The sequence below is a fragment of the Ranitomeya variabilis genome, chromosome 6 (assembly GCF_051348905.1).
Source record: "Ranitomeya variabilis isolate aRanVar5 chromosome 6, aRanVar5.hap1, whole genome shotgun sequence".
NCBI lineage: Eukaryota > Metazoa > Chordata > Amphibia > Anura > Dendrobatidae > Ranitomeya > Ranitomeya variabilis.
In genome coordinates this window covers 553157770-553178377 of record NC_135237.1, presented here as the reverse complement: position 1 = coordinate 553178377, position 20608 = coordinate 553157770, and the positions used below count along the sequence as shown (strand labels likewise).

The following is a 20608-nucleotide window of genomic DNA, read 5'->3' as shown; positions in this document are numbered from 1 at the left end:
CACCTTTTTACATTAATGTTGTTTCGATACCGATATCCGATATTACAAAAATATCGGATCTCGGTATCGGAAATTCCGATACAGCAAGTATCGGCCGATACCCGATACTTGCAGCATCGGAATGCTCAACACTACCTATTTCTGCAAATCTTTTATTGATATGTGCTGTTTGCATGGCGATCATTTTAGAAAAAATATTCTATACCAGCATCTACAGTGTGTGTGACATACATTACTTTCATTCTATGATTGAGATAGTGTGTAAGAATTGGATAGATTTGCTTCATGTAGCAGGATATACATTCGACACCGGACAATCCCTGGATGTACAAATGAATAATATATAGAAATCGACCAAGACACAAAAATGTTGTTTCCAAATGGAAACATACAGAATAAAAGGAATTTATTGGTTTTTAGAACACAAACCGCTTGTAGACGTTTATCATTGATAATTTAATGCTCTGAAAATCTTTTCTACAGGAAAAAAACATTAATAATAAATAATAATGATGCAACGTTCCAAAGCAATGTCGTCTTTGTAGGCACATTGGTGAATACTGAGCAGTTCTGCAGCCATCTGAGCAGTATGTAGAATGAGAAGACCTGAAAGATAAAACATCAGGGTAAAATATTAGGATAAATGACAACGTAACAAAGGATTAAAAATGCCTAAAATTAAGGGTCATGCAAATAGGTGAAAAGAATTTCAGTAAAGCCTCTCCATAGACCACCACTACAAGATGAACACCTGCAAGACAAATTTTCAGTTCCACCATAAATTACACATACTGACACATCTTCTTGGAGAACCCCCTCCAAAACAGTTTTCATTGCAATTTTGGAAGGCCCTCTCAGATAGTTTTTTTTATTTTTTTTATTGTATATTCCAGTTTTTGTTCCCATGCAGATCAAAATGAAAGCAGACCTCTTCATCTTGTTAAAGGGATCCCTATAATAAGATAATCATATGTGAACAAAAATCGAACCACCATCACCAAAAATACTAAAGGGAAGACAACTGGGTCATCCCAATCACGCTACTAAGGGCTTAACAGGGACAGAAGGGTCAGCTGTCGGTAAGCGGGGGCGCTGTGTGAGTAGATATAGGGTGACAACCGCAGCAAGGCAGGGGTAGGACAGTGACCTTGTAGGGTGAGGTACTACACCCCCCATGTTCATTTTCTGTCATCCATTTAATATTTTTGGTGATGGTAGTTCGATTTTTGTTCACATATACGTGGTATTTTTAATTAACTATTAAAGGTTACATTTTAATATATCTCATAAGTACAGCGTTTTTTGCGGTGAAACAATCTCTGAGAGGAACCAGAAAGCAGTTGTTGAATTTCCCTACAGTGCCCCTTCAGGTGAAAGTAGGCATTGCAAGATGCTTTTTTTTAATTTAAATTTTCTGTGTAATACAGTAAGTCCTCATTAGAGATTAATAGGTTAAAGAATGAGATTTGCTATTTTTCCAGAAACAAAGCCTGATATTTGTTTGCAGAGCCCACTAATGAAATGTTATTTAATAGAACAGAGCTGTAATAACTCACAAGGTTATATACCTAGATGCCTTTTTTCTCACCTCAAACATCTCTGTGATGGGTTTTATGCAGCCTAAACATGGATTATTCATCAATGTTTGGCGTTGATTTGACTTTCTAGACCCTCTCCAGCTGCTTGGTTGAATGGGATTGAGCTGCAATATCGGAAACACCCACTCATATGACTTACAAAAGGGAAATTAAGGCCCTCTTGTTGTGCTAGAATTCAGCCCCCCACCAATCAAGTACTTATGGCCAAATTTGGACATAAACAAACAAAGTTTAAGCGGTGGAAACAGAGCTTGAAAACTATGGGATACAGAAGTGTAGTAATATGAGTCAAGATCCCACACATTGATTTCAATTTTCCTGGAAGTTTTTGATACTGGACATTACAGATGAGTGAACTGATCAAATGTGAATTGCATTTGTGAAAATATTTTGAAAATACGCAAAACCCAGTAAATTCTAATAATTTGCCATTAAAGTTCTGTAAATCGTGAAAAAAAATGCTCAGCCATTTTTCAAAAAGTAGGCCATTTCATCATCCAGAGAAGGCTCGCATGACCTTAGTTATAACTGCGTAAGCTTCCCCATAATGCCTTGCAGTAACCACATGTTATAGCTCAGCCAATTAGGAGCGCTTATTAGTGCCAGTATAAAAGCAAAGGCAGGGTATGCAGAAGCCATCTTATTGAAGATCACTAGAGTCCATCTCTTTGCAATCTGAATTGGTTGACAAGAAGCACCAAATGTTTGGATTCCAACAGAGAAAACTGAAATAGATTAGGCTAACCCACCAACAACATTTACCGCTTCTCTCTATTCGAAGAATTGATGTTTTATCTCCCCGGTATGAATGGAGAAGCGGTCATGCATGCACCCTACTGCTCCATTCACACAAGTCCAGGACTGATCCAACTTACACCATCACATTTTACTAAACTAAGATACAGAACTAAATTAAAAAAATATATGTATATAGCATTTACCATTACCATGCACAACCTTTAAAAAAATCATAAAATATTATATGTTCTTGTATCCTATTGATTTCATGGTATTGTAGTTGATAGGACAATGCTAAATTTGTCAGGAGTTCCAATCCACTAGAATTTAACTGACCTTTACTCTAATGATATCAACTAATGATCTTGCCAAAGGTTTGACCCCAAGAGAGTTTATAATAATAGCAATTTGCCACCCAGTAAAGACTAAAATTAAAACAAAGTGGGATTCTACGAATGAGAACAGTATGGATGGATTCTCTAACACTGCCCTAAAAACTACACAATGCTCTAACAAAACAAGACTTGATTACAAAGTTTCTCATCACTTGGAGATTGGATGCGTTGAACGTGTGCCAGCTATTCTGGCAGACGTGCACTAAATGCCACCAGCACTGGTGTTCCTATAAAATTTTTCTTATTTTTTCTTTTTATTGGGCAGGGGAGGGGAGCAACTTCTATCTGAAGGACTGAATGAATACATATTTGCCAAACTAATACCTCATTACTAGAGTTGAGCTAATTTGTTCGGAATCGGACACCGAATCTGTATGTGACATATTTGTGCCATATTGGTATTTGCCTATTCATGCCGACTGTATGTTTGATGTTCGGCTCCGAACATATTTGGTACTTTCTACTCCCATTGACTCTAATGACGTTCGGCTGTGTTTGACGAATATTCAAAAAAAAACTATTCTCTGCCGATCGTATTCGGAACCAAACCGAACAAATTCGCTCAACTTTATTCATTACTAGAGATTAATAAATCTGACAATATTTGAGTTCAACAAATCATGCAAATTAAAAAGGGAAATTTGATTGTAATTGACACCCCAGACCACAATAATTGCCAAATAAAAGTAAATGATAATTTAGCTGTTCCGCCAGTCACTCTGTCTACTGTTCGATTGGTCTAGCCTCCTCTTTTCATCTTCCTTCATCACGTACATTCTTTACAATTTGCTGAACCATGGCTCCCAGTGCCCACTAGGCCTCTGATGTCACTGCAATGCATAGCCATCATGGCGCATACCATGACGTTACAATGTGATGATGTACTTCAACAAGGCACGTTCAGTACTTCTAGAGAGGCACTTTGTAATGTCATGGCAAGAGGTCAGGATGTCAGGATGCTTGTTGAGCGCCAGGAGCTATGGAGTTAAGCAGGCCAAAGTGGATGCGCCTAAGGGACAAAACAGAAATAAAAGTGGCAGAAGATCGGATGGCATACTCAAGAACAGGTGAGCTGTGAGATGAGTTTTAATTTTGTAAGGGTTTGCCAACCCTCAACAGTTCAGCAAAATGGCCAGAGCTAGCAGCCATTTTGCCTAATTCAAGCAAAGCAAATTGCAAAAAGTCTATATTCTGAAGACCATAATTTTTCGGTAAATTTCAAGAAAAATTAAATTCCACTCAAATAAATTCTCATCTCGAGTCATTACTCATACAATTCCCTTAGTGATAACATCTGATCTCCGGTCAGTCCTTTTTTTAACAAGCCAACTGTCTCTATGGGTCAACCCGAATAAACATGAATAAATTGTGACTGTCCCACTGGAAAGCATAACCATTTGCTATTCCTGTATAGTACTTATTACCAATCATACTGATTATCTTTTATTAATACAAAACAATATATCCAATTTCTACATAGAAACCATTATTATGCTGCTAATAGATTTTTAATTTTTATTCTAAGCTTTTAGTTAGTAGTTTGAGTGCATAATGGTATCTGGCAGTGAGATTGATTTGCTCATTAATATTTTATTACCCTCTGCAATCCTTCTCATTATCATATGAATACTCAAATAGTCATATAATCAAAAAATGGGTACCAATAATCAAGAAATTAATAAATATATTTTAATTAGCCTAAAATGTGTATTCTCAAGTTATTGCTTTAGTTAAACAGCAAGAAAATTAGAAAGTTTGCATTTGACTTGCTTTTTCGATCTGCAATTAGAGCTTTTATCTTTTATAGTGTACAGCTTGTTTCCATTAAGTTAAGGGGCAGCATGGTGGCTCAGTGGATAGCACTTGCAGCACTGGAGTCCTGGGTTCTAATCCCACCTTGGACAACATCTGCAAGGAGTTTGTATGTTCTTCCCATGTTTGCGTGGGTTTCCTCCGGGTACTCCAGTTTCCTCCCACATTCCAAAGACATACTGATAGGGAATTTAGATTGTGAGCCCCATCGGGGACAGTGATGAGCGCTGTGGAATATGTTAGTGCTATATAAAAATAAAGATTATTATTATTATTAAGTTAATACAACAGAGCCTGGCAGAGTGTGCCCAGTAGGTGCACATTCGGAGAGGAGATAACGCTTAACATCCCATCCACCTCTCAACAGTCCACTGATCTCAATGCGGCAGTTTCTCTCCTTCCTTTTCTACATTATTGAAAATTAAGTATATTTGCAAATATTCCTTATTTTAGGTTTGGAACACATTGAGTAACCAATGTGATCTTGGAAATATTCCTTTTACAAGCAAAATGCTGAATAAATATTGAGCCGATTATTACTCACTAAATATTATTATTGGACATTTCTGACAGAGTAAGATTGCTTTACTGTGTTTACCCAATGTCCATATCCCGGAAAGTTTACATTTACATTTGCAAAATTGATGGCTAGTGCTAGAATTCTTTTTCTTATCCATTCTGTGTCCCCTAGGTCAGCTCTGATTGGCAGGAGACAAGGGTTGTCATCAGGGCTACGGTTCCTACAAGGCATCTTGCCACTTCAACAAATGAATTCTCAAGGTAGTCAGTTATTTATTGTCTCACATTTAGATAGTGACTTTTATACTATCAAGAATTAAATACTTGTTAAGTCTTCGACTCCTGACTAGAAATAAGCAAATCTTTGAAAATTTGAATTCTCAAGCTTTGCTTTTTTTTCCGCTTTTTTTTTATTATTGGGTTGCAGCACATTGAAAGAATTGGAAAGCCTCCAATTGTCCTGGATAGACATGTCTGACACCCTGAGATCTCCTCAGAACTTTTCCAACCCCTTAAATGCTCTTTAATGTAAATACAGCCTTAATAATAATGCCAAAGAAACATCATCATAAATGGCAATAAGTACATGGATGGTAACTAACAACCTGTTCCTTACATACTAATTTTCTTCTTTGCTACTCTTACACACACTATATTTACAGTTTCTTGAGTGTTTTATTGCTTTTCCCCCTATCTCTATGACTAAGGTGTGACATCCTCTCTTTATCTAGATTCCTCACAAAATTGCTGCTGCATTTCCTGCCTCTGTTTTCATACAGACTGATAATTCCTAATGATTGTCTGTGCTACTAGGTACTAACCATGCAGGGTGCCCAAAATTTGGCATTGGCAAAATTTTCTTTTTATAATTTTTTAAATGAAAAAAAAAATATTTTCTTTGCCTAAAATTCAAAGGAAATGTATCATCTTTAACTTAAGGCCTTTTAGAGATCATTTCATCTTCAACTTGCTTAACTGCTCAATATAATAGTAATTGTTTCCAGGGATGCCCAAACTTTTACATGCCACTGTGTCTTGAAAATGAGAATTTTTCAGAACATTAATACAAATGACACAGAGGGATGGACACCTCTCCTTTTCTGGTAGAGCATGACGGGGTTCTGTTATCAAGATAGTTGTAGATGCCATTGATGGGACTTACATGTATCATACATTTATGGTCGATCCAGGGAATGGATTAAATTTGTAAAACTGTGGTTAAGATCATTTGGTTTGGAATGGGAAAATCATCCAATAAGAATAATAAAATAAAAGATAATATTATTTTATTACTAATACTGTTGAAGTGGGAACATTTAAATTGTAAGTGGACTTTCACAAAACCTTTACATGGTAGAAATCCAGAGATTTTTTTAGGCTTGACAAAGGCCAGAAATGGACAAAACATTGCCTTTCCATGTCTCCTCACTATTGTGTTTTTTTGTGATTGTAATAAAGATTGAAGATCTTTAAGAATGAATATTTGGTGTCTCGGATTTCTACTGTCCTTCCCCTGGGAGGCCCTACCGAGCAAAGATAAATTTATCAATGGTGCATGGAAACAATAAACTGGACAATAGTTTTTTCACATGGTAGAGTCAGAAATTTTGATCTGTGTAGATTTAAATATGGGCATAACCATCAGTATCTAAAACGAACATGTAGAAGATCTCAGGTAACAAGTGCTTTCCAAGAATTAAGATAGATTAGTAGACTCTCTACCGAGGTCATCTACAATCCCATAGCGGAAGAACCTTCAACTGAGTGATTCAGTCTAAAAAACATGCAGAATAACTCAGTCAAGTGCTTTCCAAGAATTAAGATAGATTAGTAGACTCTCTACACAGGTCATCTAAATCCCATAGCGGAAGAAACTTCAAATGAGTGATTCAGTCTTGTCATTTTAGCGATTGAGGAGGAAGTCACAGTAGCAGGAAGTCACAGTAGCAGGAACTCTATTGATCAAACCTTCTGCAATATATCTGCATGATCGATCGATGGTCTTGTAAGAGACTATTCACACTCAAGGCTCACTAGGAATTAATCTGTAGGTTCATCCTTAAATTAGCACATAGGTCAAAAGACTAAAATTCTAGTAAATAAACTGTTAGGTGTCGAGATCCCGCCTCTGCACAGGGGGAATCTCGAACCATCTCCGCTGCGGTCTCCCATTCTTCTCCAGCCACAGTGGAGTCTGCTCAGCGGAGACGTCGGTCCCAGCGTCTAGCTCAGGCTGATACTGGACAACTGGTTGCTGCTGCCTTTCCTGCTTCTGCCAGTGTAGCCAGTATTGGGCAGCAGCGAGCAGATGTATTTGGGACTAAGTCCTGCTCTTCCCTTTCTGAGCATGCGCAGGGCAAGATCTCTCGTTGGAGATCAAGGGTCACATGCTTAGATACTGCAGAAAGGTCCAAAAGGACATCTGAGCTACTAGCGAGGACATATTGGTGGCAACATATGGCTCGTGATGTCACAGACTATGTTCAGGCATGTGTCTCTTGCGTCAAGAACAAGTTTCCTCGGCAACAGCCAGCTGGGTTGCTTTACCCCCTGCCGATGGTGATCAGGCCCTGAGAGATGGTTGGAATGGACTTTGTGGTGGGCTTACCCAAGTCTCATAGCTGCACCATTATCTGGGTGATCACTGACCATTTTTCCAAAATGGTGCACTTGGTGCCTCTTCCACAGCTACCTTCTGCATGGGCTCTGGCAGCATTGTTCATCAAGCATATCTTTCGCCTACACGGTAGGGTTGAGTGACTTTTCCTTTTTTGAGGTCGAGTCGGGTTTCATGAAACCCGACTTTCTCAAAAGTCGAGTCGAGTGAAATCGAACGATCTTCTTAAAAAGTCGGGGTCGGGGATTGGCCGAAACACGAAACCCAATGCAAGTTAATGGAAAATCTATATATTTTTATATTTACTTCAGCGCGATATATGTGAAAAGCCGGTAATTCAATTGCTTTTCATTTCTCCTGCCTAAATCCGACATGATATGAGACATGGTTTACATACAGTAAACCATGCCATATCCCCATTTTTTTGCATATTCCACACTACTAATGTTAGTAGTGTGTATGTGCAAAATTTCGGCACTGTAGCTATTAAATTTAAGGGTTAAATCGCGGAAAAAATTGGCGTGGGCTCCCGCGCAATTTTCTCCGCCAGAGTGGTAAAGCCAGTGACTGAGGGCAGATATTAATAGCCAGGAGAGGGTCCATGGTTATTGGCCCCCACTGGCTACAAACATCTGCCCCCAGCCACCCCAGAAAAGGCACATCTGGAAGATGCGCCTATTCTGGCACTTGGCCACTCTCTTCCCACTCCCGTGTAGCGGTGGGATATGGGGTAATGAAGGGTTAATGTCACCTTGCTATTGTAAGGTGACATTAAGCCAGATTAATAATGGAGAGGCGTCAATTATGACACCTATCCATTATTAATCCAATTGTATGAAATGGTTAAAAAAACACACACACAATATTGCAAAGTATTTTAATGAAATAAAGACACAGGCTGTTGTAATATTTTATTATACTGGTAATCCACCTGAAGACCATCGTTCTGTAACAAAGGAAAAATAATAAACCAACAATGTACATACCTTCCATAGATCTGTAAAGTCCCACGATGTAAATCCATCTGAAAGGGTTAAAATATTTTACAGGCAGGAGCTCTGCTATAATGCAGCTGTGCTCGTGCCTGTAAAACCCCAGGAATGAAGGTAATGTAGGTCAATAACCTGTATTTACCTTCATTCACGGTGAGGCGCCTTCTGCTGGATGTCCTCATGAACTGGAGCCTTGGAAAAGTTCCCACGCTGGAGTTCATATGATGATTACGAGGTCAAAGCTATTTTGGGGTGCAAGGTGGTACATGGCAAAAAATTCTATTTGGTGGCCCAGAGGACAGGTCTTGGGAGCCTGCTGAACATATTCGAGCTCCACAGCTCATTGCTGCCTTTGAGCGTAGCGAGGTCCAAGGAGGGGGGGCCGTGTTGGGTGTTGAAATCCTGCCTCTGCTCAGGGGGAATCTTGGGCCATCTCTGCTGTGGTCTCCCATTCTTCTCCAGCTCACAGTGGAGTCTGCTTAGCAGAGACGTCAGCCCCAGCGTCTAGCTCAGGCTGATACTGGACAACTGGTTACTCCTCTTTTCCTGCTTCTGCCATTGTAGCTAGTACTGGGCAGCTGCGATCAGACATGTTTGGGACTAAGTCCTGCTCTTCCCTTTCTGAGCATGCCCAGGGCAAGATCTCCCATTGGAGATCAAGGGTCACATGCTTAGATACTGCAGCAAATCCCATTGGTCCTTTAGGAAGGTCCTGAAGGTGTTCTTCTTCTGTGGCTTACTCCTATTGGTCTTTCTGGGAAGGTGTGTGTTGATGAGTGCAAGTCGTTCTTTAAAATCCCCTCCCTTGTGTATGACTGTTTGCAAAAGGTGGATGCTTGCTGTCTAGCGCCCGACTAAGCTCTCAACATAAAGACACATGATACAGTGTCTATTGCTGTAACTGCCAGTGCGGCGAGGTGCGCTTATAGAGCGCTTTGCTATCCCAAGTGTGGGTGGTTAGTGACATCCACCAAAGCGGCACAGCACGCACTCTTGTGCTTTAAGTTTTATTTTTTGTTACTTTGACAACTCAGTTGCGGTGTCGAGCGCAAGTGGTCTGTGGGTACTCTAATCCTGTGTCTTGGGATAGAGTCCTGAGACTCCTTGCTTGTGCTCTTGGTGAGGTACCGCAGCCCTGTGACGCAACAGGGTTTGCTTCCTTCACGCAGAGTGAAGTTAACCCTTGTGTGTATCCACATTGTACCGCCATATAGTCCGTCATTACTCAGCAGCAGGTTCCATCTCTGCACGGTGGACCCTGGGCTGCGAACGAATCTTATACCATCTCTCTTATAATTTGGTGCGTTCCGCTAGTCCTAACCTAAACTTCATAAAAGTCGTCCACAGGAATGAGTGCTTATTTGTGTATTTCATCACACTGACGGATCCACTAGTATTTTGGCCAATCTGACCCTCGTGAGATCGTCTATCTCAGATCGAATGTGAAGCACATGTTGATCCCTTTCTTAGTTTTCCAAACGACGTCATTTTATGTTGTTTCTTTTTTGACGTTATAATTTGCTTTACGAGCCTTTATGAAACAAAAAAATAAATCTAGCAGAGTGATAGAGGAAATAAAGCATTAAATGGTCGAATAATGAAAAGGATCATCATTATCAATCTGCAGGGTCTTTCACCGACACGTTAGCACTTCATTCCCATACTGTGAGGAATGGATTAGACGGAGTATTACTCATCTGCAGTGTTGTCCATTTATAACGAGGTGGGTTTAGTCTTCTACTGAATGCGGCATTGTGCTGTGCTCCGTACGGAGCTTTATAACTGGTTTATTATGTCATCTGACTCATGCATCAGCCAATTCTGTGCCTTGATAATAGAAATACTTTATCATAACACAAATGGAACAGACACAACTTTTTATTATTATTTTTAATGTAAGACATTGTGGCACAAAAAACATTTCTTTTTATGGTACAGTATATAAATTCACTGCATAATCAGTGCCATGACAAATAAGAAAAAGTTGCAAATTAATTCAGGGCTTCTTCAGTTCACCATCGACTCACACTAATCCCTCCGTATGACTCCATTACTGTGCATACTGGCCAACGTTTCTTGTAAAAAGTTCCTACAGTTCTGCACTGTGTGGCTATAAACTCCTCCTGTGCCTTTTTATGCTGCATCCATATGGCACCATATTCTACCCTAGAATAATTGCCAAATGATGAGCTCCTATAGCGTAAAACAAAAATCCATGTGACACTGACTTGACTTTTCCACCACGGAACAGAATTTTTTTTTTTTTTTTAGTTAACTGCACATATTTGGGGCAAAAATATATTTTTTCAATTAAATTTCATTGAAAATGTATTGTTTGGTGTTTACGTTCTTGGGTTCCCTGCACATTCATCTTTGATGTGGTCACAATTGAGTGAAAATGAGAAAAAGAGTTACAGCCTCCCCTCCAGACTGTCAGAACAAGCTCACTGAAAGATTCTTAGTTAACTCATTCTGCAGCCAACAATAGACAGTGCAATACAGAGGTTGTAGACGGCAACCGGTGTAAATTTCTTAATGAAACCCAACTGCAAAAAAATATTTTTCACCAAATTACATACATTTAAGTAAAAAAAACATATTTAAAGGTAATCTTTAACTACGGTTTTGCTACCCCATCTGAGAGAGGCATGATCTAGGGCTAGAGACCCTGATTCAAGCGATGTATCACTTACTGGTTTGCTTGGTGCAATTTTGATAAAATCACTGCTGAAGTTCGAGCTGTGCTCTGAATGCTGAGCTCTTTATAACCCCACCCACACTTCTGATTAGCAGATTTCTAGATACACTGGAAATCTGCCAATCAGTGATGGGGGTGTGGTTACACAGAGCAGGAGGACTACCAGACACCTAGTCCAGTAGAGATAATCTCCTGCTGATAAAACACTGATTTTATTAAACCACATCACTGGAATTAGCATAGCACATACATAGCATAAACCTGTTGATACCTTCCCTGTATGATAGGTCATCAATATCAGATTGATGGTGCTCGGACAGTTGGATAGGTCATCAATATCCAAGTTCTGGAAACCCCTTTTAATGAAAAAGCCTTGAATTCTACATCGAAGAGACCAATAATGTGTCCATAAACTGGAACAAAATGGTGCAAAAGACCAAGATAATACCGCACCTCATTGTCCAAGAATAAAAAATATTCAAGTGTTCGAATTAGTTTAGCAAAGTCAATCTGGATTCTGAGCCAAGATTTTACATGAAAAGTTCATATACAATTTTTTTTTACCCATGAAAAACAAGATATTTGCAACAAAGGAGGCATTACTAAAGGGGCAAAGACTTAAGACTTTTTCATAGTTTTGTATTCACTTTTTCCATTGAGAAATGCATTTATAAATTCCATGTCAACGCGACTACTTAGCAAACCATTTTAATTACTGTACAAATAACTGCAATCAAAAAGGTAGAAAGGGGAATAAAGTTGAAAGGCCTTGTATCCGCACAGGTAATTTACTCGGCATTCTGATAATGTATGCACACATTCAATGGAACTCAGTGAAAACATATGACATAAGGTTACTTTCATGCTACATCAAAAGCAAGCGAGAACCTAACCCCTCCAAAGCAAGACGAGTCTTCATGAGGTCTCATTAAACCACATCATAGCAGGCAAGATTAAATTAAGCCATTAAAATGTATATACATGTATATATTAGGAAGTGACATTAGAACTTTCCCCGTCACATTTTTCCCTGGTTAAACTTTTGAATTATTTTATAAAAATACATCACAGACGGAGCCAGTTAAAAAAGATGACTTTCCTGTCCTGTTATATAAAATACTGAAAAAAATATGAATAACTTTACATATATTATCACACAGGGACAAAGTTAGATATTTTAAAACTGGTATCTAAAAATACAAAACTAATATCCCTCTTTATCAATATTAGATTGGCTGGGTCTGATTTTTGGTTCCTCCCCCGCTTAGCATCTGGGCGGGACACATCCTTTTCATCATTTACCAGACACAGCACCATCATTTTAGTAGTGGCTATGCTTGGTATTACAACCCATTAGTTCTTAGTAAATGGGATGGGGCTGTAAGACTACACAGTCACTCCTTAAAGGGACTTAGCACAGAATGACTTATCAAACAGGGCACCATGGCATGGCCAATCATTTACATATACCTTCCCACCTGCTTGCTTTCCATCCATCTCTACTCTTCTCTGCCAGAGCCATCAATGAAGGTAGAGTGGGGTGGAGATTAAAGGAAACCACGTAGGTGGATATGTACCTAAATGATTGTTCCCTCCATGTTTCACCGAGCTCCTGCATTTGGTTTGAACAGTCATTCTGTGATGACAGTTGAAAAAACAAGCACAGTCACATGAGCGCTGAAATGAAGACAAAAAATATTGGTGTAAACCACAATGCGTTTCAATGGTACCCCATCTTCATCAGGTGGAAGTTTAATTTGTTCCTTCTCGAAAGTGCACGGCTGGAGCTGCGTTGAATCCTGCTTTCCCTTTTCAATTCCCTTGCTGCCCTCACAGCGCTCCTAAGAGACCGCTATTTTCCTGACTTATAATTCTGTGCTGACAGAGCTCGTAAAAAAAAAATTAGGCAAATTATTTTTAGTCTTCCGATCTTTCTGAATTTTTAAGATCCAAATGGGGAAGTATAAATGTGAAAGGTAGAGGAAATTGAGAAAATATTTTTTAAATGGCCTGGATGTTACATTTTTTTATCTCTGAATTACTGGACAAATGTTTAATGACCTGGTATAATTTCACGTGCTATTTTTTGTCCGTTCATGCAGATGCCTATGAGTGACATCTAACAGATGTTTGTTATGTTTTAGAGATAAGTGAATCGATTCTTGGAACCCTGGTACAGCGACTGGGTCTTTAATCTCTGGTCGCTGGATGGAAGCCCAGAGAACCAAATTCTGCCGACATCCACATCGCCTCTATTGATTAGCCAGCCAGGAAGGACATCATTGCAACATGACACATGTGATCTACGTGTCAACATCCACATTGTGTCTATTGATTAGCCAGCCTGGAAGGACATCATCATTGCAGTGCAAAACACGCGATCTACGTGTCGACATCCACATGGTCTCTATTGATTAGACAGCCTGAAAGGACATCATTGCAGCATGATACACGCGATCTACGTTCCAACATCCACATCGCCTCTATTAATTAGCCAGCCTGGAAGAACATCATCATTGCAGTGTGACACACGCTATCTACGTGCCGATATCCACATAATCTCTATTGATTAGCCAGCCTGGAAGGACATCATCATTGCAGCGTGACACACGCGATCTACGTGTCGACATCCACATTGTCTCTATTGATTAGCCAGCCTGGAAGAACATCATCATTGCAGCATGATACACGTGATCTACGTTCCGACATCCACATCATCTCTATTGATTAGCCTGCCTGGAAGGACATCATCATTGCAGTGTGACACATGCCATCTACGTGTCGGCATCCACATGGTCTTGATTGATTAGCCAGCCTGGAAGGACATCATCATAGCAGCATGACACACGTGATCTACATGTTGACATCCACATGGTCTCTATTGAGTAGCTAGCCTGGAAGGACATCATCATTGCAGCATGATACATGCGATCTACGGTCCGACATCCACATTGTCTCTATTGATTAGCCAGCCTGGAAGGACATAATCATTGCAGCATGACACACATGATCTATGTGCCGACATCCACATCATCTCTATTGATTAGCCAGCCTGGAAGGACATCATCATTGCAGCGTGACACACGCGATCTACGTGCCGACATCCATATTGTCTCTATTGATTAGCCTGCCTGGAAGGACATCATCATTGCAGCGTGACACACACGCAATCTTACGTCAGGCTGGCTTATAAAAATAGGCACCACAGATGTCAGCAGATGAGAGATGGGTTTCAGTGGTCCTTTCCAGCAACTATTGGCTGATGGACCAGGATCCTGCAAATTTATTTGCTCATCTCTACTGTTTACACGTCCCATCTTTGAGATCTCTTAATTTTGAAAATTTGAACCCCATGTCCAAGCAGGGGATTGTGAAAATCTTTATCCCTGACTGCAGTTTGTTGCACAAAAACAAAACACTTTACTCACCAATATCAGATCCAGCACTGAATTGCTCTAGGTGTCTAATATTGGTTAAGATGCTGACATCATATCAATAGTGCAGCAACAAAACATTGAGATGAGCGGTTCTTAGGGGGCGTCCAATCTACATGGTCAGAGCCACTGAGATCATTGATAGGCATCAAGATGTTGACGTGACGTCATCATATTAGCCAATACCAGACACCAGGAGCAATATCAGAGATTCTGCGCTAAACCAGGGTTGATGAGGAAAGAGCAATTCGTTATTATAGGGAACAAGAGCTTCTTAAGAGGGGATAATCCTTTTCAGGAACCCTTTTCCCATTTAAGAGTTCACTATTCGCCTTCTCTCTTACACTTCACATGATTTATGGAAAATGGAGTTAAGAAGTTTTTAACCAGACTATGAGATGGAACAGTATAGTCTCCTTTGCCATCCCATACTTTGTTTCTGGCCACACACTGATGCATGCTTAGACAAAGCGGAGGACAAACGGATACTTTGGCCTTTGTCCGGCTAATTGATCTTTATGTACACAATTGATATATATCTCAGGACGTAACCTCTTATGGGGTTTAGGGTAACTCCATTCTCCTAATGGGTAGAAGTCCCAAAAATATCCTTTCTTGTCCCCCTCTTATCCATGACATTGGCATCTTATGGAATTGATGAGTTTAGTTACGATACGCCTTTAAGAGTAATGATTTAAATGTGAATTTCCCATCATAAGTCTTTTTTTTTAGCTAGATGTCAATCACACATAAAAAGTAGTAAGTAAAGTAGAAGATGCGGAGCTTTCTTATTTGCCATGGTATCACGATTAGATATTTATGATTTCCCACAGTACTGAAAGTAAATCCTAATAACAGGACTTTTGGCTTTGAACTTAGAAAGGTCTACATAAGTAGTGAGCTGGAGCTTTTACTGGATGATGCCAAGAACTTTCCTATTACTGCTGCTGCCTTAATGGAAAAATGTGACAGAAATGTCATTGGCATAATACAAAATAATGCCGAAGCCAGACAGCCTCATGGGAAATTTAGAGATATATTCTTAAAACTGAACTTACAAAGCAGCCTTCCCTCATACAAGCAATGCATGCTTCAAATGGAATTTAAATCTGTAAGATATATGCAAATCATACATGTATTTACAGAATTTTGCATTATTCAAGATGGTCTGAAAGACTTTAGATATTAAATAGTGAAGGAAATAATTATTTGAGCCTTTCTGATTTTGTAAGTTTGCCCATTGACAAAGACATGAACAGTCTATAATTTTAAGCTTAAGTTAATTTTAACATTGAGTGGTAGAATATCAAAAATAAAATCCCCAAAATCAAATTGTATAAATTACATTAATTGATTTGCATTTTGCAATGAGAAATAAGTATTTGATCCCTCTGGCAAACAAGACTTAATACTTGGTGGCAAAACCATTGTTGGCAAGCACAGCAGTCAGACGTTTTTTGTAGCTGATGATGAGGTTTGTGCACATGTCAGGAGGAATTTTGGTCCACTCCTCTTTGCAGATCATCTCTAAATCATTAAGATTCTGAGGCGGTCGCTTGGCATCTCGGAGCTTCATCTCCCTCCATAAGTTTTCAATATGCTTCTTTTTTGAGCCACTCCTTTGTTGCTTTGGCTGTATGTTTTGGGTCATTGTCTTGCTGAAATACCCAGCCATGACCAATTTTTAAAGACCTGGCGGAGGGAAGGAGGTCGTTACTCAATATTTTACGGTACATGGCTCCATCCATTCTCCCATTGATGCGTGGTAGTAGTCCTGTGCCGTTAGCAGAGAAACACCCCCAAATATAATGTTTCCACTTCCAGGCTTGACAGTGGGGATGGTGTTCTTTGGTTCATAGGCAGCAATTATCTTCCTCCACACCCAATGAGTTGAGAAAATGCCAAAGAGCTCAATTTTTACCCCATCTGACCAAAGCACCTTCTTCCAATCACTGACAGAATAATCCAGGTGTTCATTGGCAAACTTCAGACGGGCCTGCACATGTGCCTTCTTGAGCAGGGGGACCTTGCGGGCACTGCAGAATTTTAAACCTTTATGGCGTAATGTGTTACCAATGGTTTTCTTGGTGACTGTGGTCCCAGCTGTATTGAGATCATTAACAAGTTCCCCCTGTGTAGTTTTAGGCTGATCTCTCACCTTTTCATGATTAGGGATATCCCATGAGGTGAAATTTTGCATGATGACCCAGATCGATGTTGATTGACAGTCATTTTGTATTTCTTCCATTTTCTTACTATTGCACCAACAGTTGTCTCCTTCTCACCCAGAGTCTTACTAATAGTTTTGTAGCCCATTCCAGCTTTGTGCATGTCTATGATCTTGTCCCTGACATTGCTAGAAAGCTCTTTGGTCTTGCTCATGTTGTAGAGGTTATAGTCTGACTGATTAATTGAGTCTGTGGACAGGAGTCTTTTATAAAGGTGACTATGTAATACAGCTGTCTTTAATGCAGGTAACAAGTTGATTAGGAGCATCGAACTGGTCTGTAGGAGCCAGAACTCTTAATGGTTGGTAGGGGATCAAATACGTATTTCTCACTGCAAAATGCTAATAAATTTATATAATTTACACAATGTGATTTTCTGGATTTTATTTTTGATATTCTATCTCTCAACGTTAAAATTAACCTACCATTAAAGTTATAGACTGTTCATGTCTTTGTCAGTGGGCAAACTTACAAAATCAGCAAGAGATTAGGGATGAGCGAGTGTACTCTTTACTCGGGTTTTCCAGAGCACGCTCGGGTGGTCTCCGAATATTTGTAACTGCTCAGTGATTTAGTTTTTGTTGACACAGCTGAATGATGTGCGGCTGCTAGCCAGCCTCTTTACATGTGGGGGTTGCCTGGTTGCTAGGGAATTCCCACATGTATTCAAGCTGTCTATCAGCTGTAAATCATGCATCTGAGGCAATGAAAACTAAATCTCTGAGCAGTTCAGGTACAAATACTCGGAGACCACCCGAGCGTGCTCGGGAAAACCCAAGCAACGAGTATACTCGCTCATCACTACAAGAGATCAAATAGTTATTTACGTCACTGTATATACATGTCTTTTGCTGGCTCTTCCTGCTCTCCTCTTCCCCTTACTGTTGAGGTTCCTCAAGGATCAGTCCTAGGTCCCCTCCTCTTGTCTCTGTATAATGCCCCTATTGGACATATATGCATATATGTACACTGTATATATATATTTTTTTTCATTCACTTTTTGTTCAAGATATGTCCTATATTAAAGTAAAGGATTAAACACAAGACAGATTATCAAATCTCACCAAAATCAAGTGGATTTTACCAGGTAGCAGACAATGTGACTAGGAACCGACATTTGGGACAGGAGTAGTGGGAGGAATTGGCCAGGGAACCTGATCTCTGTAGGACAAGCCACATTCCCCTAAGGCCAAATGGAATTTTAAAAAAATTGACCATATCTGAGAGGAAATTTTCTCCCAATCCCCTCATACCATGCACTGTCCTCCATCCCCTATTGCATTTAGCTCACTTTCTGATTTTGATCCAGTCACAGAAGAAGAAGTGATCAGGCTCATTGCATCTTCTCGCCCTACTACTTGCGCCAGTGACCTTATTCCCTCACATCTCCTCCAGTCCATTTCCTCTGCTGTCACCACTCACCTAACAAAAATATTCAACCTCTTTCTCTTCTGGTATATTTCCCTCCCCATTAAGCATGCCATCCTACATCCATTACTTTAAAAACCATCCCTCGACCAAAACTGTGCTGCTAACTATAGACCTGTCTCTAATCTTCCCTTTGTCTCTAAACTCCTTGAACACCTGGTCCACTCCCGTCTTATCCTCAATCTCTCAGATAACTCTCTTCTCGACCCTCTTCAATCCAGTTTCCACTCCTTACACTCTACTGAAACGAAATCTAATGGTCACTTTTCCATGCTAATTCTCCTAGATCTCTCTCTGCAGCATTCAACACTGTGGATCACCAGCTCCTCCTCACTATTCTCCGCACCATTGACCTCAAGGACACCATTCTATCCTGGTTCTCCTCCTATCTCTCTGACCGGTCCTTCACTGCATCTTTTGCTGGCTCTTCCTGCTCTCCTCTTCCCCTTACTGTTGAGGTTCCTCAAGGATCAGTCCTAGGTCCCCTCCTCTTGTCTCTGCATAATGCCCCTATTGGACAAACAATCAGTAGATTTGGTTTCCAGTACCATCATTATGTTGATGACACCCAATTATACACCTTGTCTCCTGACATCACGCCTGCCTTTCTAGAAAACACCAGTGATTGTCTTACTGCTGTCTCCAACATCATGTCATCCCTCTATCTGAAACTGAACCTGTCAAAAACTGAACTCCTTGTGTTTCCTCCCTCTACTAACCTACCTATGCCTGACATTGCCATTTCCTTGTGTGGTTCTACCATTACTACCCAGCAACACGCCCGCTGTCTTGGGGTCATACTTGATTCAGAGCTTTCATTCAACCCCCACATCCAATCCCTAACTCGCTCTTGTCATCTGCACCTCAAAAACCTCTCTAGAATTCGACCCTTTCTTACTTTCAACTCTGCAAAAACTCTTACTGTTTCTCTTATTCATTATCGTCTGGACTATTGAGAATACAATGTAGGAAAATGTGTTCAAATTCTGCGCTGGTGAATCATGTAGTGCAAAGGTATTATTAAAAGTGGTCTTTATTCAGCACGTTTCTGAGTTTCAAAGAACTCCTTCATCAGGAAATACCACATAAGAATAAAGACCACTTTTAATAATACCTTTGGACTACATGATTCAGCAGCGCAGAATTTGACCACATTCTCCTACATTGTATTCTCAATGGCCGGTCCCTCGTGGATCCGTGGATCTGCGGCAGCAAATCTCTCCAATGCTTGTCTTAAGCCACGTCTGGTGAGTGCTTTTACCTTGCATTGACTTCTTAATCTCAGATAAAACCCTATTGCGCTGTTTTGCTCCAAGAGTTTTTATATCGTTTGGACTATTGTAATTTCTTTACTAATCAGTCTCGCTCTTACCAAACTCTTCCCTCTCCAATCTGTCTTGAATGCTGAAGCCAGGATCATATTGCTCACCAACTGTTACACCGATGCCTCTACCTTGTGCCAGTCATTACACTGGTTACCCTTCCACTCCATAATTCAGTATAAACTTATTCCCCTCACCCACAAAGCACTCCACAGCTCAGCATCACCCTACATCTCCTCCCTCATCTCAGTCTACCACCCTACCCATGCTCTCTGTTCTGTTAATTACCTGAGGTTAACATCCTCAATAATCAGAACCTCCCACTCCTGTCTCCAAGACTCTTCACGTGTTGTGTCAGTTTTTTGGAATGCACTACCCAGGTTAATTAAGTTAATCCCCAATACTCACAGTTTTAAGAGTGCACTAAAAAAGCATTTATTCCTACCGCCTTAACATATTAATCTAACTATTCCTGTCTTGCTCATTCAAAATTTTTACCATAACCAGGTTCCTTGAATCATGCTCTTGTATGCCTTATGCATTTAATAGCCCTCTGTGTCTGTACTTTTACGTATTCTTGCTGATAACCGGTTCATGCAGCATTACATGAACACCCGATTTCTTACACTATGGCTGGTCTGAACAATGAAAGCAATTGTTACCATCCACCTCTCGTGTCTCCCCTATTTCCTCATAGATTCCTCATAGATTGTAAGCTTGCGAGCAGGGCCCTTATTCCCCTTAGTATCTGTTGATGTATGTGTTTATTGTTATGCTTAATGCCTATTGTCTGTACAAGTCCCCTCTAAAATGTAAAGTGCTGCAGA

At 40.0% G+C, this 20608-nt stretch overlaps 1 protein-coding gene across 2 annotated transcripts in view; it reads right to left on the bottom strand.

Moving 5' to 3' along the window:
- Window positions 1-376: 376 nt before the first annotated feature.
- Window positions 377-20608, bottom strand: part of KHDRBS3 (KH RNA binding domain containing, signal transduction associated 3) — a 139202-nt gene continuing 118970 nt past the window's right edge. For both annotated transcript variants that reach the window (XR_013217090.1, XR_013217091.1), the window contains one exon: window positions 377-606. The gene's annotated coding sequence lies outside the window, so the exon portion shown is untranslated. The remainder of the gene's footprint in view (window positions 607-20608) is intronic.